The sequence below is a fragment of the Dermacentor albipictus genome, chromosome 1, assembly GCF_038994185.2.
Source record: "Dermacentor albipictus isolate Rhodes 1998 colony chromosome 1, USDA_Dalb.pri_finalv2, whole genome shotgun sequence".
In the NCBI taxonomy this organism is placed as follows: Eukaryota; Metazoa; Arthropoda; class Arachnida; order Ixodida; family Ixodidae; genus Dermacentor; species Dermacentor albipictus.
Window position 1 is genome coordinate 11483029 of NC_091821.1, and position 27395 is coordinate 11510423.

The 27395-nt window shown below is 49.4% G+C and overlaps 1 protein-coding gene across 2 annotated transcripts in view; it reads right to left on the reverse strand.

The window, feature by feature from the left end:
* LOC139060167 (band 7 protein AGAP004871-like) overlaps positions 1-27395 on the reverse strand; it is a 447387-nt gene that overhangs the window by 394576 nt on the left and 25416 nt on the right. The window contains exon 1 of one of the 2 annotated variants that reach the window (XM_070539121.1): positions 8983-9104. The exons of the other annotated variant lie outside the window; for it this stretch is intronic. The gene's annotated coding sequence lies outside the window, so the exon portion shown is untranslated. Of the gene's footprint in view, positions 1-8982; positions 9105-27395 lie in introns of those variants that run through there. 2 annotated transcript variants of the gene reach the window in all.

The window sequence follows — 27395 nt, forward strand, 5'->3', positions numbered from 1 at the left end:
TGCTTATAGGTCTGCAGTTCGAATCCTGCCATCGGTTAATTTTAATATTGTTGATTTAATTGCTTATAGCACAGTGCTTTCTTAAAAATGATCACTTTGGAAAGTCATGAATCCATTTAAGGACGAAGTTTAGCCAAATTCGTGTACTACCCATCATTCGCATGCTGGTTGAACTGCCCTGCTTGCAGCTCCAGCAAACACTAGCGCCACAGTTCCCTCTTGCACTTGTATGAAACTCTACGTTCGTGCTCACTCAAATCTGTTGGTCTCGTCCGTTGCGTTCTGTTTCCACGTCAGCCCGCTCTTCCCGACCTAGCGTTCTTTTTTTTTCAAACAATGACGTTTTTCATCTCAGAGGCTCAAAGCTTAATGCCACACAATCGCACCACGCTTTTCAAGGCACGTTCTACAATACCACGTGAGTCGTGGATTGTCATTGGCCCAAAATCTAATATTTCGAAAGAATGAGAGAGAGAGAGAGTGAACGGAAACAAGGAGAATAGCAAAGAATTCGTGCAGACCTATGCATCCAGTTAGCTCCCCACACATGGAGAGAGAGAGAAGACCAAGGAATGAACGAAGGTTCCCCTTTCGTATTGCACTATGTAGTTCTCCACCACCCTGCAAGATTCTTGTCAAAATGCAGGAAACACACATACCCACACAAAAAGCAGTACAACAAACCTGAAATATCGCGTGAGAACACTATATAGGCATTCCAGCAAAAGGGGACAGTGGAATGCCCAGGAATCTACATTCCGCTACGATCGAGCAAATAGCGCAACCTGAAAGACACCTCGGAAATCGAACACTGTCCCTCTCTTGTTCCAGTTCCAGTGTTCGCTAAATAGCAGTTGGTGCGGACAGCAGTTCTCCAATGCATATGCAAATGCATTCGCAGCCACCTACGTACACAGCCCGAGGCATCCACATGGCCACTGGGAGACCAACGGGTGCGCAAGCTGTGCCCTATACAGAGCCGCGCATTCTCTCAGCATAATGGAGGGGGATTCAGGTCCGCCCGAGGCGTCAGCTCGCATTTGCTCCCGGTAGCTCTTTCGCGTTCCTGAACCGGCCCGCTAGTTCCGTACAGCGTGGACAAATTGGTTTTGTCGTATCTACCTCGCGGCATTTGCGCAGTGTAGTCCACAACCCTACAGTAAAAGTTGACAACAAGTTTTCAGAAAATTTTTCTTTTCTTTCTCAAACTCACAATTCCTTCCTTGGAGAAAAATACGACGTCTTAATCGAGGTCGCATGGTTCACTCTCACAAATGCGGATATCTTGCCGCAATACACACCACCAATGCACCGGCGGCGGGGATGGGTGCTGCGGATCTAAGGAAAAGACCGGACTCCCTTGAGTCCCGGAACGCGGGTCTCAGGTGCACATTGCCCTCTGCTATGTAGTGCACTCTCCCTTAGTCGCCTGACTACATTGTATGTAATTGCTTATCGCTGCAACTACATGCGCTATGGTAAGGCAGTGAACACACTGTATAGGATCTCGACTAGCCTAGAAACGGTTCAAAGTTCCCCTGATTACGATATTTTCACCGGAAAAACCACGAACATATCTGCTCAGTACTAGTTAATAAGATGTGCGCTATGAAGTGCGTTCGAAGGAAAACATAGCTGCTGAGCAGGAATCTATGCGACTGAACTCTTCCAAGGCCTGCAGCTCGTGCGCTTCTTGAGAAACCTAAGTGGTGGTGGGTCCGTATCGCTAGCTTTGTGCTTTGTATAAACAACTGGAAAATAAAACAACCACTCTGAGGTTTGAAACACTCTCGCGCAGCTTCAGGAACATATACACACCGCGCATCTGCTCACCGTATCTGTGCCTGCATTGCGCAAGGTCTGTGTGAGCTCCCAGAAGCTGTGAGCTATCTATTCTTTGATTGCACTATATGCACGCCTTAGCGGCAGGCGGTGGCTGAATCCATCGGCAACGGGTTGGTTGCATGAGCAGAATGAGGCAATACTGCTATGTTTTCAGTGCTTGTGTATTTCTAACTTTTTCGTGTGTATATTTCTTGCGCACTGCATAGCCACGAATTAATTCCAGCTCATCTGGTGCTCCTACGCCCTATCATTTGCCCTCCTTCTTACTCCCCCCCCCCCCCCCGCCCACTCCTTAAAGAAAACCACTGTACATCGATTTCACCCTTCTCCTGGCGCCGATCAGAGTGATCGAGCATTTTACTTGATGCCGACCTCCACGCAATTCAGTTAATTATGGCATCTCGCTATACATTTTCGAGACACCGGTAGCCACAATTAAGAATTCTCTCAGACATCTACCGATGAGAAAACGCTTGATATGCCGAGTGTCCGCCGTTAATTGAAGGCATGCTATGGGACGGAAATCCTCCGGTAGTCCCCCGGAAGCCAAGTCTACCATTTGTGACTAAAAGTCACAATTTTATCATTATTCCCTTACTGCACAAATTTCTCAAGACAGCATGTCAACACAATAATGCAAATAACGCGCTTTCTCCAGGACGTGCGTACTCGGGCGCTGCTATAAGAAAAAGTAGCCTAGCTATGACACACAGCAACGGCATTTACGCTTGTTGCGCTCTATATTACATTATCATACGATATTGTCTTTGCTACGACCATTCTGTTTGAGTCGAAACAAAATGAGTGCTCCGATATCTAGTACTATGTCTGGCTAACCTACTTGTAGTACAATAAATGACCTAACCCCATCTGTTGGTGACGCTGAGAAGTCTCAAAAGTGCTACCGATTTTATATTTTCGGTAAAGTGTTCTGTTGCTTTCTTTTCTATGTTTTCCATATTCGACAGAAAAGTTATTAAAGTAACGCCCAGTGAGTTTTCCAGTATCTCTGTTCGGGTCTAAATTAAAGCAAATTAATATGCTTGTAAACAACTTTACTGAATCGCGCCAAGTTCCAACGGAACGAAAAGATATAGTTAAGGTCCTTGGTAGGTATACAACCAGTGTGTAAGCCTGCCTTTGAGGATTACTTTATTTCTAAATAATGCAGTCGCCCGCGGATATTAACGCCTTGACTAGCTCATGGGTCGAAAAAATCTGTTGTCCGAAGTTATCGAAAAAATTGACCATCCGGTGTTATGCAACCAAAATTCAAGGGCACCAAAATTGATAGTGCCACCCATGACCATTGATGGGAGCCGAACCCACGACCCGTGGTGTTAATTAGGTCAAAGTTAATTAAGGCACTCCAACCCTTGACCTCCTGTGGGACCAAATTTAATGGCACCAAAAGTGATGGTGCCACCATTGATGGTCAAACCCACGACCTTTGGTGTTAATTAAGACGAAGTTAATTTAGTGAAGTTAATTAGGCCAAAGTTATTTAAGGCACTCGAACCCACGACCTTTGGTGGCAATCGAACCCTCAACCATTGGTGACGCCAAAATTGATGGGGCCACCATTGCTGTTCGAACACAAAACCAGTGGTGGAAGTCGAACCTACGGCCTTTGGGGTTAATTAAGGCAAAATTCATTACGACACTCAAACTCATGACCTTTGGTGGGGCCAAATTCAATGGCACCAAAAGTGATGGCGCCACCATTGATGGTCGAACCCACGACCTTTGGTGCTAATTAAGACGAAGTAATTTAGCAAAGTCGATTAAGCCAAAGTTCATTAAAGCATTTGAACTCACGACCTTTAGTGGTAATCGAACCCTCGAACTTTGGTGGCAACAAAATTTAGGCCCAAACAATGAAACGTTCCTTTCCTCCGAGCGCTTCCTAACCTTACGTGAGGCCTCCTTACAGCGAAGGACCGATGGAGGAAGCAAGCATGCGCTGAAAGCTCCGTTCACCCGTCCTCAAGTAAGGAGCGGTTGCCGCCATGCCTGGGTTCGAGATTATCTCTTAAAAGCTTTAGGCGAACACCAGAACACCACTATTCAATAAAAAAGGCTGTATCGTCGCACAATCTTTAAGTTGATGAGCTAATATAGAGAAGCGTGGACGCTTTTTTTCTAGTTTTGTTTACTAAACCTAAAGAAGTAGCGCATTACAGTGCGAAACTTGATGTGCTCCAGCAACGCTGGCACGCCGGCGTCTTGCAACGCCTAGCAACGCCTAGCAATGCTTTCATGCCGCACGCGTGACTGAAACGAACATGCCTGGCAAGACGTACCGTGCTCGCGCTTCTCCGCAGGTGGGCGACGGTGCGCATGCGCAAGCGAATACCACGTGGTTAAGCAGTGAGGTGAAGCGCTCGTTCAGGGCCAGGAGCGGCGTAAGGACGCATGAAGGTAGCTTTGGAGCTACCTTATGCTGAGGAAGCACCAAGGAAGCCTTCACCGAGGGCCCCTCAGTAAGGAAGCTTTCAGAGTGACATAAGGTAGCCTCACCGCAATGAAGGCTTCCTTAGTGAGGTAAGGAAGATTTCATTGTTTGGCTCCTTATGCTGAGGAAGTACCAAGGAAGCCTTCACCGAGGACGCCTCAGTAAGGAAGCTTTCAGAGTGACATAAGGTAGCCTCACTGCAATGAAGGCTTCCTTACTGAGGTAAGGAAGATTTCATTGTCTGGCTCTTAATGGCACCAAAATTGATCGTGCCACGATTGCTGGTCGAGCCCACGACCATTGGTGCTAATTAAGACGAAGGTAAATTAGCGTAGTTAATTAAGACATAGATAATTAAGGCACTCGAACCAACGACCTATGTTGAGAGTCACACCTGCGACCATTCGTGTTAATTAAGGCAAAATTATTTAAGGCATTCGAACCCACTAGTTATGGTTGGAGTCGAACCCTCGATCTTTGGTGGGACTAAAATTCAATGGCCCCGAATTGATGGTGCCGCCATTGATGGTCGCACCCCCGACCCTTGGTGTTAAGGCGAATTAAGGTACATTAAATTAAGATATAGATAATTAAGGCACTCGAACACACCATCTCGTTGGGAGAAAACAGTAGGAAGTAACAAGGCATTCGAATGAGAATGTCAAGGAATTTAAGTAATGTCTCGTGAGCGCGCTGGCTTTTGCCTTTATCTGCTTTAACGTAGGCTAAACTGGCTGTCAGCATTTTTTTTTCTTACAATGTTCGTAACAACACAGGCCTTGCCATGCGTCGTCATTTGCGTGCTGGTGCGGGCCAATAAACCCTCGTCCACCATGCTTCTGCTTGGATGTATTTTCTGGTGTTCTCATCTAGGATAGGTCTCTTGTAGTTAAGTCCTAGGGTGTAACGTGACAAAGGCATGATCTATTTATGAGGCGCACCGCAGTGGGGCACACCGGATCACTTTTGACCACCTGGGATTCTTTGACGTGCAGCCAACGGTGCATGATATACGAGCGTTTTTTACATTCCGCCCGCATCGGAACGCGACCGCCGCGGCCAGGATTAAGACAGCGACCTCAAGCTTAGCAGCGCTAAGCTAAGCTAAGCCACTGATCTCAATATACCACGGTGGTTTAAGCTGCAGCTCTTGCCGACGCCGATGTCTAATGTGGTGCTGCAACGAGTAAAATCCGCGCACTCGCTCACAGCAATGCACGTAATTGCTTCGCCGCAGCCAGGCGGATACTTTCCTCGGCGTTGGTCGAAATCGGGAGGCGGCTGCCGCGCTAAGCGAGTGAGCACGCGTGGCATGCAGTGTTCGCTCGCGCAGACGTTCACCGCGAATCAGCGCTCTCCCCTTGTTTGCGAAAGACTGCAGGCTTCGCGCTAAGCCTTGCGCTGAGCGTTGCATCGCGGCCTGTGGTCTCGGGACTCGATTACGGCTGCAATCCTTCAGTCGGCGATCGAAGTTGCCCGCGAGAAGACGCGGCGAGTGCATGAGCGCGTGCGCTGTTACATGCATGTGCGCGCACGTCTGGGTCCTCGTGTTCCCTATAGTGCGTATGCGTGCGTGCTTGGCGTGCCGCTTCAACGTGCTGTCTCCGCAGTGCGGGTACGGCGACCGACGCGTGTGCGTGCGTGGTGTTGCGCAGAAACGATGCCGGCAATGACACGGCAAGTGCGACTGGAACACTGCCAAAGCGCTTTTATTTTCCTTCTTTCCTCTCTCTTTCTCGCTCGAGACACACTGGAGTCCTCTTTCTGGTGTAGTTACGTCCTTGCAGCGTATGCATAAACAAGTAGATTCTGAGTGTGTCCTTTTATTTGACATTTTAATTGACTCAGCACTTTGCACGCAGTGCTTTGTCCAATGGATAGTTGCTAATTTTAAAGGGTAGACGGCTGGGTTTGGTTCAGCTGCTTCGTTCATTTAACCTACGTGAGAAACACGGAGCGTGGCATGAAACGTACGCGTTCGCTGTTTTCAAGGTTGAATGTTACTTGCCATAATTTCTTTAAGGTTATGACTTTCTTCCCACTTTCAGTTAATTCCGGTGATCACGCCCTCGATCGTTTCTTGGCGCTTTTTGAAGCGTTGCTGTGAAAGCGCGACTAATGCTAACGACTCCTACGCATAGACATATTCAAAGAAAAATGTTTTACTTGTCGAGAACGTCCTTCGATGACCACCTTTGTCTGAAGCAAGAACGAATGCTTCTTTACGTCAGTAGGCAATTTACAAATGACCATTCTTTAAATATGGTGCTCTGCTATGGGGTAAGGCAGAAATGGAGCGGCCTCTTCTATTTGAACAGCAACAAAAACCAACATTGCTGGTTCTGCCGCATGCAAGCGAAAACGCGTGAAAGTGCGTACTAGAATGATAGCTGTGGAAAAGACTTGACTTTTGAAATGCCAGAGTGGGAAGGAACCTGCTGATAATGTCCGCGATATTAAACGAAAAAAGCCGTAGCCGTCGCAACAGTCACCTTCAAGCATGCGCAGCCCAAACATAGACGCCCAAAAGGAGAAGAACGTTGGTCGATTATACGCATATTATAAAAGTGTATTATACGTATATTATAAACCTTCCAGTATCTGCTCACCATCCTCAGGCTCCAGCCTCAAAACGTCCACCCACCTCGTTCACCTCCTTTTCCCATCTATGTCTAGTTCCTACAGTATGCCGTCATACTGCGCGCATCTACGTACAAACCCGAGGGGCAAGCTCGGGTCGAGGCGCTAACGCTCTTCTCGTGTACAAGAGATTTCTTCCGCACCCCATTTCCTACCCGACGCACCGTTTCTTCCCTACGTCCCTCCATGGCCCCACTAGCGAAAACTCGATCCATCAGGACGCCGAGTGCCTCTTCCTTTTACGATCGACAAAGTATTTTTGACCCCATAGATGGTGCGCTCTCTCTAACCTCGACGTCTCTCTTCTTTCTAAAATAATCTTTTTTTACCCTTCTCAAGCGTCCCCGGTCATTCACTGCATTTCCTTTTTTTCTTCGCTCCCTGTGCTGACTGAAACGCCCGTCACCTTTTGACGGCCGCGCGTTTACCTTTGCACCCACGTCCGTGGACGCGCGGACTCACCGATGGCCCCGGGGCCGTTCCCGTTTCCCGCGCCATTTTTGCTCGCGATGTGACGCACGGAGATTTTTTCTCCCTTCCTTTCCGCGGCAGCGACTTTTCACCGTGCCTAATCTCTAAGCGCTGAGAATAGAGCTACGCATCTAGTCATGTCTATATGCGCTCCACTGGATGGAAGACTCCGTTTTTTTTTTTTCATGGTCACTCCTGCGGAAAATGGCCTCGTTGTGCACTAGTGGCATTTCTTTTTTTTTCAGCCTTGCGCTCGACCCCTTCTTTCTTAAATTACCTCTGCATTGAAGCACGAAAAATATCGACCGCAGGTTTTATAGCTCCTCGCTTTCTTTTGTCAAGGGCAAGGGATATATATATGGCTGGTCAGGACAAGCGGTGGACGCCACGGAAGAACATATAAAATTGAGCCGTGCGCGTATATGTGATGCTGCTGTTCTATCAAAATTCATCCGAGTCTCCTTCGCTCGTTTGCTTTTCAAGCGTGCACGTGTCGAATTCGGTTCTCTTCGAACTCTGGAGAAACTGGGACTGAGGGCAGGTGCGTTTAGGCGCGCGGATAGCTTACCCCGTGAGCTGCGGTAAAACGAACGTAATAGTTAAGATACTCGCACGTGACGACTGAGCATAAAATGGGAACATATGTGCGCAGGTGCCGGCTCGGTCGCTGACGGTGCGATTCTTAAGGCGTTCTCTGGCAGACGAAAAGCGATCAGTTATCATACAGTGAAACAAACGACGCGCACATGTGTGATAGGACTCGGCTGGCTGTCGTGAGTCTTCCCAGTCTAACTTAAAGTAGGAGACATAACGCGGTAAAATTCCTAACACACAATTTAATGGCTAAAACGAAAGGATTCCGGTAAGCGTTGCCTCCGAGACTAAGAAAAGTGCGTGGGCCTCAGCGATTGCAACGGAATGATCAAAGGTCGTGGCTGCCGGTGCTTCTAGCACCGACCGTGGGCGCTGGGGACACCGAGCTGATGCATCGTGGTATGCGATAAAAGCGAGAGCACTTGTGACGCATTTGGTCGCACAGCAATCACCCGCCGGTCACTGGTGGCACCAAAGGCGGCTACCGACATGCACTCCAAATGGCACCTTTCAATCGCTGGGCACTGTAGCTAGTACCTTTTGATTTTGATGAAAGACACATATTTCTTTTGGGATTTTTCGGGCCTCTTCTCTATGTGGAGTGCTTGAAGTATCTATCTATCTATCTATCTATCTATCTATCTATCTATCTATCTATCTATCTATCTATCTATCTATCTATCTATCTATCTATCTATCTATCTATCTATCTATCTATCTATCTATCTATCTATCTATCTATCTATCTATCTACCTATCTATCTATCTATCTATCTATCTATCTATCTATCTATCTATCTATCTATCTATCTATCTATCTATCTATCTATCAGTCAGTCAGTCAGTCAGTCAGTCAGCCAGTTTATAAGACAGGTTCATTAAATAAACATATCTATGTGAATTAGACCTGGAGGGACGACAACATGGAACGTGAACCAAAATTGAGGGTGTCGTGTGCTATTGTAAAACGCACATACCAAGTACAGGGCACGCGAAGATGAGCGTGCTTGTAGCTTGCCGTGCTGCCCGTTTGCTCAAGCTGCTGGAACAGGGTCAAAGGCACAGACATCAAGAGTGGGCCAGGAGCGCCCACGTAAACTCAAACAGGAGTGAACGTATTGCGAGACAGCTGTTAAGCCTCAAAGGTTTATTGCGCCGGTCGCGTGCTGAAGACGATGACGCTGGCCATGATGATGAATATATACAGATGAAGAAAATGAAGGAGTGATATAATACTCACACAATTTCCCCCACGCGTGGAAGCGGCCAACCTGGCCGCTGGTTATGGCGGGAAACACCGTATGAAAGGTTTTACGCGCGAAACATGCGCAATCTCTGTGGAACGGCAGCGGCCGTCCAAAGGCAGAACAACTGGAGTGACACGATATATTTAACTGGCGAAGTCTGTTTCCGAACAATGTAGGGCCCGATAAAACGGGACTGAAATTTCTCGCACAATTCAGGAGCGCGAACTGGGGTCCACAGTAACACTTCGTCTCCAGGGGGGAAGGAAACGACACGGTGAGATGCATCATAGCGAATTTTGCGGTCTTGTTGACTGGCGTCGGTGTTGAGGCGGGCACGTTGGCCACACCGGGCAACGCGCGAAACGAACTGCTCACACACTGATGTGGACGAAGGCACGGGAACACCGAAGAAAGAAGCGTCGAGGATTGTGAGCGGTTGGCGACCATACACGAGAAAAAAGGGTGAGTATTCCGTAGTGCGTTGCACGGCCGTGTTGTATGCGAAAGTGACGAATGGTAGAATGACATCCAAATTGGTGTGGTCAGGGTTGATGTACAAAGATATCATGTCGGACAGCGTAGGATGAAAGCACTCTGTGAGACCATTAGTTTGAGGGTGAAGCTGGAAGTCGTTTTATGGATGGTATTGCACGCACGGAGAACATCGTCGAGAAGTTTAGAGAGAAAGGTCCTGCCGCGGTCACTCAAAAGGACACGTGGAGCTCCGTGCCGTAAAAAGATGGCTTCCAAGAAAACGGCTGCAACCTCCTCTGCGAATCCTGAACATAGTGCGGCTGTTTCAGCGTACCGTGTCAAGTGGTCTACAGCTGTGACGATCCATCGTTTACCGCCAGTGGTTAAGGGTAGCGGTCCATAGAGGTCGATACCAATGACTGCGAAAGGAGCTTCAGGACTCGGGACAGGTTGGAGCAGTCCAGCCGGAGGTGAGGTCAGCCGTTTGCGGTGCTGGCAGAGCGAACAGGAAGCCACGTATTTCGCTACGCTGGTTGCAAGTCCAGCCCAAGAGAAGCGGCTGCGAATTCGCTCGTAGGTTTTATGGAAACCAAAGTGACCGGCAGTTGGATCGTCGTGAAAGGTCTCCAATATCTGGGCCCGAAGTGATCGGGGAACGACGGGAACCTAACGGTGACCTTCGGGATGAAACACGTACCGGTATAATATCGAATTTTCGATCTTGAAGTTCTTCAACTGCCGATGGAGCCGAGCGTTAGATGTTCGAGATGATCCGCGAATACGTTCGATAACGGAGTGGCAGTCGGAGTCATTACGTTGGCTAGAGGCAAACGTATGAGAATGGCTGGATGGGACCTGGTCGAGAGCTGCGAGTGAAGGGAATGCAGGCGACGTGCCCTGCGGTTCCCTCACGGAAGGTGGTAAGCAAGCAGCGTTGGAAGACGGTGGTAAGAGACAACGAGAGAGAGCATTGGCATCCTGGTGTTTCTTTCCAGACTTGTAGGTGACGTTGAAGTCGTAGGCCCAAACAATGAAACGTTCCTTTCCTTCGAGCGCTTCCTAACCTTACGTGAGGCCTCCTTACAGCGAAGGAGCGATGGAGGAAGCAAGCATACTCTGAAAGCTCCCTTCACCCGTCCTCACGTAAGGAGCGGTTGCCGCCATGCCTGGGTTCGAGATTATCTCTTAAAAGCTTTAGGCGAACACCAGAACACCACTATTCAATAAAAAACGTTGTATCGTCGCACAATCTCTAAGTTGATGAGCTAATATAGAGAAGCGTGGACGCTATTTTTTAGTTTTGTTTACTAAATCTAAAGAAGCAGTGGATTACAGTGCGAAACTTGATGTGCTACAGCAACGCTGGCACGCCGGCGTCGTGCAACGCCTAGCAACGCCTAGCAACGCTTCCATGCCGCACGCGTGACTGAAACGAACGTGCCTGGCAAAACGTACCGTGCTCGCGCTTCTCCGAAGGTGGGCGACAGCACGCACGCGCAAGCAAACGTCACGTGGTTAAGCAGTGAGGCGAAGCGCTTGTTCAGGGCCAGGAGCGGCGTAAGGACGCATGAAGGTAGCTTGGCCCAAACAAAAAAACGTTCCTTTTAGGGGTGTGCCAATATTGAAATTTTCGATTACGAATCGAATACGAATAAGGCGAATAACTCTCTTCGAATATCGAATCGAATATCGAATACATGTGTAGTATTAAAAAATTGCAAGAGAGGTAACAATAGCTTTATTACCCTTTTAAAAATAACATTGAATTTTACAAGGTTGCTTGAAATTAAAGAGGTACTCAATTATAGATAATGGACTCAGGTAATGCCCTCAGTCAGGTAAAACGCTTGTTACAGATTGTCGTGAAGGAAAATTAACTGCTCAATATGGCCAGAAAGTGAACGCTCTCTATGCACTGTCACATTTCTACCGGTAGAAAAGACTCTTTCACTAGGAACTGAAGTGGCAGGGATCGCCAAGTACTTCCGGGCGAGTGCACTTAAAAGCGGGTACCTGAAGCGGCCAATGGACTGCCACCACTCACAAGGATTCATGCCCCTTTCCAGAAGAGGCTTTTGCGCGTAGTCTGTGACTTCCCTCTCAGGGGCAGATGCCAAATGTGTCTTCTCTTTGTTCATCACTAGATCGTCAAAAGCATTCCATACACTCGATGCCACCAGTGGACACGAAGTCGACGCTGGCACGGCGGTGTCCCCACGGTGTTCCACGATGGCTTCCTGGAGCTCCCTTGTCACAAGGTTTTTCAGCCAGATCATTTGACCAGATGCCTGATGAACTGTGGCCATAAAGCGCGGATCAAGAAACATGCCTAGGCTGGCCACTTCATCAAATTTCCACTCCGCACAAAGAGCCTTGATACATTTTGCAACAATGTTAGCAAACCCTGAGTTGCCTTTGCAACGTTCAAGGCAATGGGGCATTCCAAAAATAATTGGAATTATAAAGCTTGGTGAAAAAGAAACCGAAACTGATCATGTCTCAAATGCCTGAAGCAGATAGACTGAAACAGAGCATACAGATAATGAGCGGATCATGCGAAGTTCTCAGTTAATAAACATGTTCTTAGGAGAATGCGGAGCAAGCATACAATTGGTTAATTGCTCAATTATTCGCAGTCTATCCGAATATTCGCCGTTTCCACCGTTATTCGGCCGTCCTCGGATATTCGTGAATTTCCGAACACGCATTTCTCGAATCGAATACGCTTCGAATATGGAAAATATTCGATTCGTATTCGAAATTCCGAATATTCGCACACCCCTAGTTCCTTTCCTTCGAGCGCTTCCTAACCTTACGTGAGGCCTCCATACAGCGTAGGACCGATGGAGGAAGCAAGCGTACTCTGAAAGCTCCCTTCACCCGTCCTCACCCAAGGAGCGGTTGCCGCGTGCCTGGGTTCGAGATTATCTCTTCAAATCTTTCCGCGAACACCATTATTCTATTAAAAATTGTAGTATCGTCACACAATCTTTAAATTGAATAGCTAATATAGAGAAGCGTGGACGCTTTCTTCTAGTTTCGTTTACTAAAGTTAAAAAAAGTTGCGCATTACAGTGCAAAACTTGATGTGCTCCAGCAACGCTGGCACGCCGGCGTCTTGCAACGCCTAGCAACGCCTAGCAATGCTTGCATGCCGCACGCGTGACTGAAACGAACATGCCTGGCAAGACGTACCGTGCTCGCGCTTCTCCGCAGGTGGGCGACAGTGCGCATGCGCAAGCGAATGCCACGTGGTTAAGCAGTGAGGTGAAGCGCTCGTTCAGGGCCAGGAGCGGCGTAAGGACGCATGAAGGTAGCTTTGGAGCTACCTTATGCTGAGGAAGCACCAAGGAAGCCTTCACCGAGGGCCCCTCAGTAAGGAAGCTTTCAGAGTGACATAAGGTAGCCTCACCCCAATGAAGGCTTCCTTAGTGAGGTAAGGAAGATTTCATTGTTTGGCTTCTTATGCTGAGGAAGTACCAAGGAAGCACCAAGGAAGCCTTCACCAAGGGCGCCTCAGTAAGGAACCTTTCAGAGTGACATAAGGTAGCCTCACTGCAATGAAGGCTTCCTTACTGAGGTAAGGAAGATTTCATTGTCTGGCCCGTATTCTTGTAAACGGACTATCCAACGGCCAAGACGTCCCGTTAAATTCTTTAGCGTCGCCAACCAGCACAAGGCGTGGTGATCAGTAATGACCGTAAAGTGGCGACCGTGCAGATAAGGCCGAAATTTTTGGACGGACCAAACAATGGCGAGACAATCTTGCTCGGTGATCGTACAATTTTCCTCTGCAGCTGTTAGCGTGCGACTTGCGTATGCAGCCACACGTTCTTCAGAATTTTGCTGACGTTGCAGAAGAACAGCGCCGATACCGTGTCCGCTGGCGTCAGTATGTAGAAGAGTGGGCGCGGTGTTGTCGAAATGACAAAGCACAGGTTCGGACGTGAGGGCACGCTTGAGGGCGTCAAAAGCAGTTTGGCATTCGTCCGACCATACGTAGGGAGCTCCAGAAGGAAGGAGTTGATGGAGCGGCGCCGCAATGGTGGCAAAGTTACGTATGAAGTGCCGGAAATACGAAGCTAGGCCAAGGAAGCTACGCAAGTCTTTGGCGCGTTGAGGCCTGGGGAAGCGGAGGACAGTGGTAATGTTGTCGGGGTCGGGTCGAAGGCCCTCCTTGCTGACAAGGTGTCCAAGCACTTTAATGGTTTTGCTGACGAAGTGGCGCTTTTTTGTATTCAGCTGAAGGCCAGCAGCTGAGAGGCATGTCAGGACTTCGTCGAGGCGCTGCAAGTGCTGATGGAAGGTCGACTAAAATATGATGATGTCGTCAAGGTAACATAAGCAAGTCATCCACTTTAGGCCCCGTAGTACGGTGTCAATCATCCGCTCAAATGTGGCGGGAGCATTACATAGGCCGAAAGGCATTACGTTAAATTCGTAAAGTCAATCGGGTGTGGCAAAGGCGGTTTTCTCCTTGTCTGCTTCGTGCATGGGCATCTGCCAGTATCCGGAGCGTAGATTAAGGCTAGAGAAATACTCCGCGCCTTCTAGTGGATCTAACGCATCATCGATTCGGGGCAGTGGATATACATCTTTGCGGGTTATTTTGTTCAATGCACGGTAGTCTACGCAAAACCGCACTGAGCCGTCTTTCTTATGCACCAAAACGACAGGTGACGACCAAGGACTTGAAGATGGGCGTAATATGCTACGTTTCAGCATGTCGGCAACGTGGGTATCGATGATCTGTCGTTCAGCGGAAGAAACGCGATATGGCCGCCGGCCCACGATGGTAGTTTCATCTGTGTGTATGCGATGAGCCGTCGCAGAAGTCTGTCCCAGAAGAGGAGAGTGAACGTCGAAGCAGTCTTTATGCTTGGATAATAACGCCAGTAACTCCCCCGTCTGCTGTGGCGTTAGATCGGAGTTTATGGTACTAGCGAGATCAGAAGCAGGGACCAGATCCATAGATGTGGGTGGTTGTGAAACAGCAGTAGTCGAGGTAAGCACAGAGACAGGCTGAGTGTCCAAGACGCACATGAGAACGGCGCCTTAAGAAAGCAGGACTGGCTCATTGGTTGTGTTGAGTACAGCCAAACTGGCCATGCCGTTGGTGAAGCGAACGAGGCTGGGTGCCAGAGCAATCCCTTTGGATAAGCAACGGGCTGTTGGTACAACTAAAACGTCACCATCGGTGATGTCAGAGTTAACTGCAAGGAGTTGTTCGCAACCAGGGGGCACCATGCAATCGTCTGCAATCGCCATGCAATATATTAGTATTAGTAGGAAAGATGCTACCTTTAATGAAAAGCGAGGGATGTTTGTCTGATTGATGACCGGCCTGGCATGCTACACTAGGACGGACGGACGGACGGGCGGGCGGGCTGGCGGGCGGGCGGGCGGGCGGGCGGGCGGACAGACAGACAGACAGACAGACAGACAGACAGACAGACAGACAGACAGACAGACAGACAGACAGACAGACAGACAGACAGACAGACAGACAGACAGACAGACAGACAGACAGACAGACAGACAGACAGACGGACGGACGGACGGACGGACGGACGGACGGACGGACGGACGGACGGACGGACGGACGGACAGACAGACAGACAGACAGACAGACAGACAGACAGACAGACAGACAGACGGACGGACGGACGGACGGACGGACGGACGGACGGACGGACGGACGGAGGGACGGGCGGACGGACGGACGGACGGAGGGACGGGCGGACGGACAGACAGACAGAGATAGAATGTACAATAGCATCTGCCACGCTGTGCTTCTCCATCTGGTGTCCGGCACCTCGCTTAATTAACCCGAGCACAGATGACGTTACGCGAAGCTATACAACAGCGAGGTGAGCTCCTTTTTTCGAAGTAAATGCGGAACATGCCTCAAAGGAATTAAGAGTGCTGCAGGCTTGCAACGCCTCGGCCTGTTTCATCGGTGCTATGCAGTGTTTTAGCCTGTTACACCAGTGGTTGAGCAGATTTTCGTAGGTACTTCTCTAGCAGTGGTTGTAGCCTAAACACATCCGCAGAGACAATCAGGAATCAGATCAAAAGAATGCCGGCCGTAGCGACACAAAAGGTATTTAGTCGCGTAGTCCAAGATGAGCCGAGCTGGGGCATGGCAAGTTGGTAGACGGTCTCGTGTTCATGACTAGGAAGTCAAATTTTTGATATCAGACAATGTTATTATATCAGCAAACTGTGGGAACGTGCGCATATTGAGATTCCAATGCAGAAAACTTCAAACAGAAATTACAGTGCCACAACTGACTAATTTTGCTGACCATGAAACTTGCATATGCAAGTTACGTGTAACATATAACTAGTAATCTGAATAGACAGAAAATTTTGGAAATGTATACCTCGAATGAAGAGTATGATACACGATGCGCCGCATCAATAGCTGGACACTGCTAACGCGCTGAGGGTACCATCGAAATTTTTGTACTGCCAGCAGTGGTCTCACTCTAACGAGGAAGGAATACCAAAACGCAGGTGGCCAAAGAGTTATCAGGAGCCATTCACTACGACGTCTCTTACAACAGCTATGTACATGGTGGCACGCACGATGGAACTTGTCGGGCGGCGCCGGTAGGCAACAGGAAATATGGACGTTTCCACGTCGCTACAAGGTGAAGTTTGAAGACTGATCAAGTTTAATCTAGTAATATACCGTATATATGCGTCTTGTGTTGGTGAAAAAGTGCGATCGTCTCACGCTAGCGTTTACTAAAAAATGCCGATTTCTCGTATTTTGGGGTGCACCCAATATAGTTACAGTTACTACAGTAACTTTCGTCATTGTAAGCTATAAAGTGCAGGTATGTGCAAAGGAATCAGAAGGGTACGCCCCCGCTCCCTCCACTTCACTTAGTGGCCGAAAAACAAAATAAGACCTTGTAAACGGAATGGGTATCGAGCCTATGACAACAACGTTAGCAAGCGGATATTCACCCGACAATGGCTGTGGAAGTACGCTAGTGTCATTTCCCTGCAAACGCCAACGTTACCGACGGTTGAAGTGCCCCCTAAACGTCATAGAGTCTTCGTCAAAGAGTCTTCAAAGAACGCTACCACCGTGTCACGCCTTGTAAATGTAAGCTTGTATGAGGATATTTTGTTCGAATGCGCTTATTGGGCCCTTTCTATGGAGAAAAAACGTGCACTTGTGTGGACTTCAGCCTTGAAAGTGGTACAACACTGCACCTCCAGCTTGCGCGCGTGAGATCTTCATACCACATTCAACTATACATGAAGTGGACACTATATTAAAAACCATAACATTTGATGATGTTTTTGAAACTATACATCGATTTAAATATTAGGCGTTGTTTTATTTTTGCCTGTTAGAGTAATAGTTTTGAGAGTGATGCGATGAATAAACCTAACCATAAATACAAATGCATTGCATTCGTCGGACATGAATATGAAAACACGTCATTCCTTATAGTCTCATATGCATGCTTTGCTTACTTCTGCACCTTTAGAGCTACGCGTCCTCTTCCTGTTGTTATGATTGGCCTTTAGCACTGTTGTACCTGGCATCCCTTCTCGACGACAAATGCTTTGCAGGCGAGCGTGCCGCTATGAAAGGCCCTTTACGCTGCATCGTTGCTTTCTCAAAACCAGGAAGCTGGCGACTAAATCAGCGTTCCTTGAGACTAACGGAGAAGTATTTATGTTCCGTATCCTCGGCTGTTCGACCAACCAGAGCTGATGGGCGAGACGAGTGCCCGCCAGAATTAGACTGGACCAGACAGACTGCGACGTGCAAACAAAGAAGCTCACTTCGAGGCGACAACAGCCGCCGCCTCCCGTGGAAGCAATAACTTGCGTGAAGACCACTCTACCTGAATCTGAACCTGACAAGCGGACTGTCACAAATATCCCACTAATTGACAAAAGGAACCACCGTCGAAGACTTCCATGGGAACGACGTCGACATCAAATTACCGGTTTGCCACGTCGTTGCCTCTTATGAGGCGGTGATTGCGCAACATTGGAGGCGGAGTCCGGCGGAACGGTGCGACGTCATGGGGGGGATATTGCGTGCGGTTCGACGATTATGACTGGCCGAGAAGAGGAATAGTGAATTCCCCAGATGAGAGAAAGGGGAAAAAGAAGCGCTTAAAAAACGTATCTTGAGTGTTGTGAGGGGCGTGCTCGTGCTCATACATGTAAACGATCATCATGTAAATTTGTAAATAAACCATTTTTCTGACCTTTTGGACGTCGCCCCGGATCTCTCGATCGCCCGGCACCTGGCACATCACCAGCCACGGAACCGTAATGGCTGCTCAGACGCCGAATCGCAACACTGTCTAGGTCTCGGGGGAAAATGTACTATCGCTGATAGTTTGCAGATTCGCGGGCTCGGTTTCCCACCGCGGCGGCCACATCCTTATAGGGAATGGGTGGGAGGGGGGGATTCAAAAACGCTTCTGTACGGTACATTGGGTGCACGTTAAAGAACCCCGGGTGGTCAAAATTTGTCCAGAGCCCGGCACTATACGGCGTGTCTCATAATCATACTGTGGCTTTTACCCATAATACCCGAAAATTTACCTTCCTTCCTTTTTTTTTTTGCTGTTTACAAGTCGCTACTAAAGCTTACAAAACTCGTGAGGCAAATTAAAGGTTACCCTGTAAAAGCAACATGGCGCTTGGCTCCTGCAAATAACCTGCCAAGCGGTGCCGTGGATCGTATGTCCTCTTTCAACCTTAAATAAAAGTTAATGGCAATGTTGTAACATTTTGATGTGAACTTGCGCGCTTTTCAAAACGTTACTGTGCTAAGACAGTGCTTTATCGCCATTATTCAGAAGGAATTGCTTTCAACAGCGATGTCATAACCTGGAGTTTTTCAGTCATAACAAGAACAAAGAAAATAAACAGTACACATACAAATAAATGTAGGGCGGTGATATTCTGGCTCAATACACAGCAGCGTGTACGGCTGGGACAGGGGGAGTCCTGAGCATGACACTCGGTGCGTAGCAAATACCTGGCGCAGCACAGTACAAAATACAAACCATATTAATTACGGGTGCCGTTAGTGTACGAGAGGGTCGCATAGGAAATGCCGAGAGAGGTGATGGCAGTGAGTGCGATAATGTTGAAAGCGATAAGCGTGATTTGCCCTTAGTTTGGAGAACACGCCTTAGTTAGACAAATGACCGCGTTTTCTCTGGTAAATGTTCTCCTGAAATCGCGAAAAGATGCCGTTAACAACGAGACGGAAATTTCAGTTGGGCGTCATGAAAATTATTAGCGCACATTACAAGAAAAAATTTATATATAGCCGACGGAGCGCTTTATTTTCATCCCTATATACAGGGGCGAGCAGAATCGTCTCCTAAAATGTCTTCAAAAACAACTGCCGAGCGCCGAGTCCGCGATGCGTTACGGATAAGTGATGCTCGGCTTTGCTATATGCAGGTGAGGGTTTCGGCCGAAGTCGCATATAGCTTTCACTAAAGAGACACGCGCCAAAAATAATTATCTTTCTCGAGCTCTGGCGAGACCCAAATGAGGTAAGATGCGCTATCAGAATAGAGCCCTGATGTGAGCGTAGCAATTTCTGCGGATGTATTACCTGAAGGGAGGAGCCCAAAGAAGAAAAAAAAAAACGGGAATGAAGCGGGGAGTCACTTACTACCTCGCTAAGCGTCATTTAGCCCTCGCGTACCTCCGGAATGTAATAAAAAAAATAGAGGGGAGGAGAGTGACTATCTCCGCAGCACAAGAAGAAAAGTGACATAATGTAAAAGTGCACTATGTTCTCCGATAATGGAAGGAAGGCAAGCATGACCTCTGGACCCGCCCCGCAGAAAAGCAGCAGCAGCGGCGGGCACTTTACAGCGGCCACGCGGAGGGCGTAAAGACCAGTTAGCGTGATCTCGCTCAGGGCACGAGCAGGCCGAAATCGCGTATAAGGCGCGCCAAATGCAGTTTGTTCCCTCATTGCATTCACCACCCGCGTGCTGCGCGTTACGGACCGAGCTATTTCATTTCTTCTTGTTTTTTGGCGTTCTCACGCCCGTGAGTTGTACCGAAAACGCTTTTTTTTTTTCCCCCTGCGAGTCGCCAGAGAGCACAGCGCCGTCTTACGCGGCGATATACTACGCGCGTAAGTAGGAAGAAAGATTAGCCACCCTCCTCCCTGTGCACCGTCTCCTAACCAATGGCACGACGGTGGGTATACAACAAAAGGGGCAAAACATTGTCTGCCTAATGAGAAAGATCCTTCCCCCCCCCCATCCCTTCCCGTCTGAGCCCCGGCCATAACCGTGAATCACCCCCGGCAGCCACGGCTGCCCCGTCGAGAAGGGTGGGGTGCCAGCGCGGCACCTCCTCTGCCGTGTCTCTGCAAGACGCTCAGGCCGCGGCCGCAACTGCGCGGAGACGCGCGGCGGCGGGCGATCAGCGTGCATCTGGGCCGGCACCTCCTCGCACGCCGCTCCGGCGGCCGGGCGACGAGCGGCAGAGTCGGAAGCTGTGCGCGTACGCGAGGGCGATAAATATCTAGCGGTATTGAGGATCGAAAGCGTCCCTGTGCAACCCAGCGACTGTCGCGATGCAGTCGCTGAGCACATCCATGGTCGCGGGTTCGACTCCCCTGTAGAGCAGCGGAGAAATGCGGGAACTTGTGAGCGCGGCCATTATTCGACGCTCTCCACTCCGCACAGCCACTCACAATTCGTTTCCAGGCCATTGGTCGCAAAAACAAAACAAAAGAAAACACGAACTTTCAACTTGTTTACAGTTTCGCAAGACCATTGTAACGTTCTTTCAGACTCGCCTACATTTTATAAACTTACTTTATTTACTTTGATTTAATATTTTGTTGACTTGGAGACAAATGAAAAAAAAATTACTTGCCATCCTAGCCCTATAAAAGTGGATGTCCTGCGAAGCTGCTGAAAACTACTCCTTCAAGGGCGGTATGCATTGCTCTATTACTTAAGACTAATGGTAGTAATGGGATAAATATTAATTTTTGGCGCACGCCACCGCCCATAGCGTTGCTGCCAAAACATTGAAATCAGTTGCTAGGCTGGTTGTTTTATATATGAAAGGCTAGGGACGTCATTCCCTACGTCGCAAGCTGCCGTCGGCGCGGCAGCTTCCGCTACAATAATCTTTAGAGGGAAACGTATGCAGGTAGCGCTACGTACTTCGCGTAATCAGGAGGGCCTTATCAGCAATTATGTGGTTTTGATTATTGCTTTGTGCGTGTTCTTTATTGAAACGTATGCTTTTCTGTACGTTATATCTGTGATTCGAGAGAAAGTATGCACTGTTGACTTCCCTTTGCGGCCTGCTTGAAACCTCTGCCTTACGGGGGTACGAGCCACTGCTCCTTGTCCAGCACAGCCGAAGGGATCGGCCGATATTTTTACTATAAAGATGTCGGACGATTACAGTACTTGTTAATGCGAAATTTGAGCGCAACTGTATACGCATTTTCATTTCCCGACATACTGAGGAAATAAATTTGAGACCGAAATCGCCGCGCCGACTGGCAGTGGGCCAGTGCCGTCAGAGCCTCCGCAGAGGGATGGGCAGTATGGGAACGCTGGCATGATGAGTGCCAGCAATAGACGTTCTAAATAAATACCCTAGAGGGCAATGTGGCGCTAGTGTCTACGGGGGCTTTCATGAGCGTTGCCTCAACTTACATGGGAATGATGGGAAGTACAGGCTTCGGATTGACTTCAACCTTTAGACTAGTGGCATTTGCGTGCGGCGCAGTAAACTAAGCTATATTCATATATTATCACGTAAAATGTAATTTTATTTCTGCAGTGTCTTATAAAATGTTCAACACGTTATATAAACTTGGTATGACTCTGAGATTGGAGCACGGTTTACAATGGTTTGCCACCAGGGCAAACCAGGGTATGCATTCTTCTGCGATTCTCTTCCCGATTAGGCGCCCGAGAAAAATTATTTGTTTATTTTACAAGAGCAATAACAACCATACATGTACATATACAAACATACTCATCAAGTAGTTATGGAAATAAAAATGTTGTATAGGGAGAAAGTGTTGCGCCCTTGAGAGGAATGCTAGAAGTGTCGTCTCCTACGACGCCTGCTCGATGCAAACGCGAGACATTTCTCGCAGACGACAGGCGCTTGTGAAATCTCTCTTTTTCGAATAGTTTCGTCGGCTGTCACGATTGCTGAACGTCTTCAAGTACATTTAAGTACATCTGCTGCACTGCTAGCTAGGATGCTTGAGGCCTCCTACGAGTATGCTTCATTATATTTTATATTGACGTACCGCTTCTGAAGCGTTATGGTGTGGCTTTGCACTTACCCATTTTGCTACACTAGACTACAGCAAGGAAGCAGCAACCTTTCGTACCACAAGAAAGTTTGTGTTCTCAAAGTCCTAAAACACGCATTTCAATGAGCACATAAACAAGCAATCCATAATTAAGCCCTCAATAAAATTTTATTGCCAAACCACTAGAAGCACAACTGTCTATGTCTTCTCTCAGTAGTACCTTGTTTTTCCTATTCTGAAGTTTAATAAAGCACGTACCGCTATAGCACCAATCTAACGCACTTAACAAACCAAGGTCCAAACGGTCAAAACATGTTCTCTCAAGATGCCGTCGCTTTCTCGTCAGGGCTTGGACACCATACCGCAACACAAACATCGTCCCAAGCCGCTGGCCCAGCGCGCTATCGCCACTTCGAGCAACAGAACAAAGGCAGAGAGCTTTGCGTTGCACTGTCCCCCTGCAGGTTATAGCAATTGCGCTTGGAGCGAAACCAAAACTGCCAAAAAATACTTGTAGACTAGCTTGCCAGTCAACAGACTGCCAATCCGTAGCCTGTACTTCCCATCATTCCCATGATGGTTGAACGATCGCAGCGCCAGATTTCCCTCTACTTATACAAATGTGAAACAATGTGATGGCAGTGGAGCCAGCTGTGGTAGAAGACGACGACTACGAACGCGCGAGCAGTGGCACGCGCACGTTCGCACAGTTACGCCGAGGGGGCCCCAACGAGCCAGCTGCCGAAAAAGACGACCACGAACGCTCGAGCAGGAGCACGAGCGCATTCACATGATTAAGCCCAGGATTGCGACCCTCAAGCAATGACTAATAACCCTAAAAGCTACCCCCTGAAGAGTAGTTGCCCCCGTGGCCTACAAGGCATCGGTCTTCTAAATCGAGAATGCGGGTTCGAGTCCCGCCGGGGGTGTGCTTTTTTTTTTATGCTTCTCATTTTTGCGTTTTTGTTTTTTACGTTTTCATTTTTACCACTGAAAATTGTCAGTGGCCTAAAGCACAGTAATACGGGGCAGATGCCATCTCTCATTGATAACCCGTTGATAAACCTTATGAATATCTTCGGCTTTCATCTACTGTTCCTCCAGGAAGTCTCGACTTTCAAAGCGCATTTTTGCTTACGATATTTATCATCTACGTCGCCATGCATATTGTTAAGAGGGTACACTCAGCAGCATTGGCATTTCAGTGAGACAACGCCGTCAATGATTGATCGGTCTGGTTGCTTCGAAATTTAGATTTAGTTCACCTTCGGCAGAGCAAGCCATGTTCACCGCAAACACAGATGCAGACTCTAGCTTATTCGAACCTTAAAACCACTCATTTTGTTCACCGATCGTTGTTGTTGTTGTTGTTGAACTGAGCTGTTGTGCAGCGTATACCCACAGTGTGGGATTGACGATGAATTGGATGGTTAATTTGGCTGTATAAAAACTACGGGATTAACATTTTGAACGCTGGAACTTGGGAAAAATCAGCACCCAAGCACTCCGTACAGATGGTTAACTAGCGAAGCTGAAACGTGCGGCACCGTGTTTATCACTGGGTTCATCCCGACGGTTCATTAAACGGCTGCTTGGTGCGCTGCCGGATCCTTGGTACGCAATTGCTGCTTGCGCTCGGCTGCACAAGCCTGTTCTTGTGCCCGGGTTGCAGCATCGGCACGGCGTATAGACGAGTTCGTCCCCGGCTCTGTTAGCGGCGTTGCTGATCGAACGCTGCCTTGCTCCTCAGGAGTGCGTATGACGTGTGGCCAACCCAACGTTACTAGACTAGCTTCAGTTGTAAAACTCCCCGCCCGCGCGCTTACAGCCGCTGTCGCCACTTCTGTGACAGCCGCCAGAGGGCAATGCTGTTCCATCGGGTTCCACTGCAGACGCCTCGTCACAGCCTTGAGCTCGTGTGGACGGGCAGTTTGCGCGTGTTTCGCGCTCGCTGGCGTTCTCCCTTGTCCGAATTAGTGATACCACGAGAAAGCGGTAACCACCTACAACAATAAGATTTATCGCGCCAGATCGTTAATACTGAAAGAAGGGTAAACTGCACGAAAGGAAGAAACGCATACAGCGAAGCGCAGAAGCTGCGTTTCTAAATGTCGTGTTTCTTCCTGTCGTCTTAACGTTTCGCGCAGTTTAGGCTCACAAGCCTGAATATCTGGCCAAAGTATGTGATTGTGGGATGATCTTCATCCCCACCGAAGCTTCTCACCACGCCAAAGAAGCGCTACAAAAAGAAGGATGAGGTCAGTCTTTGTACACACAAGCCAAAAAAAAAAGAAAGAAAAGAGAAAGAAGTCGGATTTTTCATTCCGTGCAGATGCTTAATCAGCGAAGCTGTAACGTGCGGCCTCTGTGTTTATCACTGGGTTAATCGCGAGGGTTCATTAAAGTATTTCTTAGTTATGAGGTTACACATAAAATCGGCTGCGAGAGGGAACGACGTCACTGACGGTATGCCCGCAGTCCGCAGTTGTCGCTTGCATCCGATGTCTCCAGTTTGCTCGGCGGAGTGGTTAGCAGCCTTCGCCTGCGATTTGCCGCTTGTGATTCTTCGAAATAAAATTTCTTCAAAATTAAATTTTTCCGTTAGGAAACACCACGAGTGGATTGGATTGGATTGGAACAACTTTAATAAAAGTCCCAGGACGCACGTCAGTGCGCAGTGGGCGTCTCCCACGCAGGGACCGACAGGGAATACCTGGCGGCCGCTGCGCGAGCCTGCTGGACGGCCCATTGCTGGTCTTGTAGGAGCGGGCTTCGTATGGTCTTCTCCCACTTGTCGGAGGTAGAGTCGGGCGGAGCGTTTCTGCACTCCCAGAGCACGTGTGCGAGTGTCGCCGTGACCCCGCACGAGGGGCACGCATCGTCTGGGTAGACGTCCGGGTAGATTATGTGTAAGGTGGCCGGGTTTGGATAGGTATCTGTCTGTAATAAGCATAGCGTTAGCGCCTGCGGCCTGTTTAGTTTGGGGTGCGGGGGCGGAAAGAGACGTCGTCCCAAGTAAAAGTGTTTGGTTATTTCATTGTAGGTTATTGGGGCATCCCTGTTCGCCTCCAACTCATCGGCGCGGTCGGTAAGCGCGCGCGCAGCGTCGTGGGCTGTCTCGTTGAGGTTGGGCGGGGCGCCCGGGATCCGACCCAGGTGGGCGGGAAACCAGATGATGGTGTGATGTTTGAGGGTGCTTGGATCAGCGCCGCGGAGGATGCGTAACGCCTTGACGGAGACGACTCCTCTCTCGAACGCTTTGATGGCTGGTCTCGAGTCGCTGAATATTGTCGTTCACTTATCGTCGAGCATTGCCAGGGCTATGGCCACTTGCTCCGCCACCTCGGGATCACGTGTGCGTACCGTGGCGGCGTTTAAAGTCCGTTGCGAGGACGAGACCACTACCGCGGCGAAGGCTCGGTTGCATCGGTAGGCGGCGGCGTCCACGAAAGCGACGTCGTCCGCTTTCTTGTTTACTCGTTTGAGGAACGCGGTGGCCCGGGCTTGGCGCCTGCCTCGATTGTGTTCCGGATGGACGTTTCGCGGAATGGGTGCGATCGTGATCAGGTCGCGGAGCTCGCGGGGAACCGGCGTAAGCTCCGGTGGATCCTGGGTGTTCAGTGGGAAGTACCCGAGCTCGCGCAAGATGTGACGGCCGGTCTTCGTCATCGTCAGTCGTATCATCTGCGCTCTCTCCTGAGCCTCAGCGATCTCTTCGAGGGTATTGTGCACCCCGAGCTCGAGGAGTCGATACGTCGGCGTCGTGATCGGGAGCCCTACGGCCCGTGTCACTACCTTTCGGATTAGTGTATTGAGCTTGTCACGCTCCGATTGTTTCCACTTATGCATTGCTGCGACGTAGGTGAAGTGACATAGGACGAACGCGTGTACGAGACGCAGCAGATTGTCTTCTTTGAGGCCGTGGTGACGGTTGGCCACCCTGCGTACAAGTCGTATTGCGTTCTCCGTCTTTGTCGTCAGCTTGTGGACCGTTTGGATGTTGGATCCGCCTGCCTCGATAATCATTCCCAGTACTCGAATGGAGTCAACCCTGGGAATTGGGCGACCGTCTCTGGTGCAGACAGTGATGTTGCGCTCGGTCGGTGGTTTCCATCCGTTAGGCCTTTTGCCTCGTCGTTTTGGGCTGTACAACAACAGCTCCGATTTGGCGGAGGAGCACTTGAGGCCCGTGTGGTCGAGGTAGGATTCGGCAGTTTCGACTGCCTCCTGCAGAGCGGATTCGATAAAGCCATCCGACCCCGCGGAGCACCAGATGGTGATGTCGTCCGCGTATACCGTATGGTTGAGGCCTTGTATCTTCGACAGGCGTTCGGAGAGCCCAATCATCACCAGGTTGAACAGCGTCGGCGAGAGGACGGAGCCCTGGGGGATGCCACGCTGTCCGAGCTCGACTTCTTCCGACGTGAGGTCTCCGACACGGAGCACGGCCTTGCGACAGGTTAGGAAGGAGCGGACGAACTCGTAGAACCGGCGCCCGAGCCCTAAGGCCGCGATCGCCTTTAGTATTGCCGAGTGCTGGATGTTATCGAAAGCCTTCTCCAGGTCAAGGCCAAGTATGGCGCGGGTGCCCCAAGTAGCCCCGGCGTCTATGATTTGGTGTTTCAGGAGAAGCATCGTATCCTGAGTCGAGAGCCCGGGTCGGAAGCCGATCATGTGGTTTGTGTAACAGTCCTGGTCTTCGAGATACCGGCCGACTCTGTTGAGTACGACATGCTCGGCCACCTTACCCACGCACGACGTTAGCGAGATGGGGCGAAGGTTATCGACTCCAGGCGCCTTGCCCGGTTTCGGAATGAGGATCGTCTGGGCGAGTTTCCAGGCATCAGGTAACTCGCCCCGCCCCCACACGTCATTGATGGCGTCCGTGAGGTACACGACCGAGGGGTCGTCTAAGTTCCGCAGGAGCTTGTTGGTTATGCCATCGGGGCCTGCATGGGGGGGAACGGCCGTTTAGTTCGTGGAGAGCCCGGCGTATCTCTTCACCATGAGTGGCTCATACTCCCTTAAGCAATGGCTCATACCCCCGTAAACGCGGCCTCCCCATTACGACGACAGAAGTGAGAGAGAGAGAGAGAAACTTTATTGCAATTGTAAAGATTTGAAGCAGGGGTGGTCGGAGCCTCTCAGTCCAGGGCCCCGCTGGCGTCTGCCGCCTTCCTGACCTGGCTAATTAAGGACGTTTGTCCTGCCAGGTCGGAGCGGGCGAGCTGTGCCGCCCACTGCTCTATTGTCCTACTGGTATTTGGCCTATGAGGTTGCTTAGTGCACTCCCAGGTTATGTGTATTAGGGTAGGTATGCCACCGCACCAAGTACAGTTGGCCCTATAAC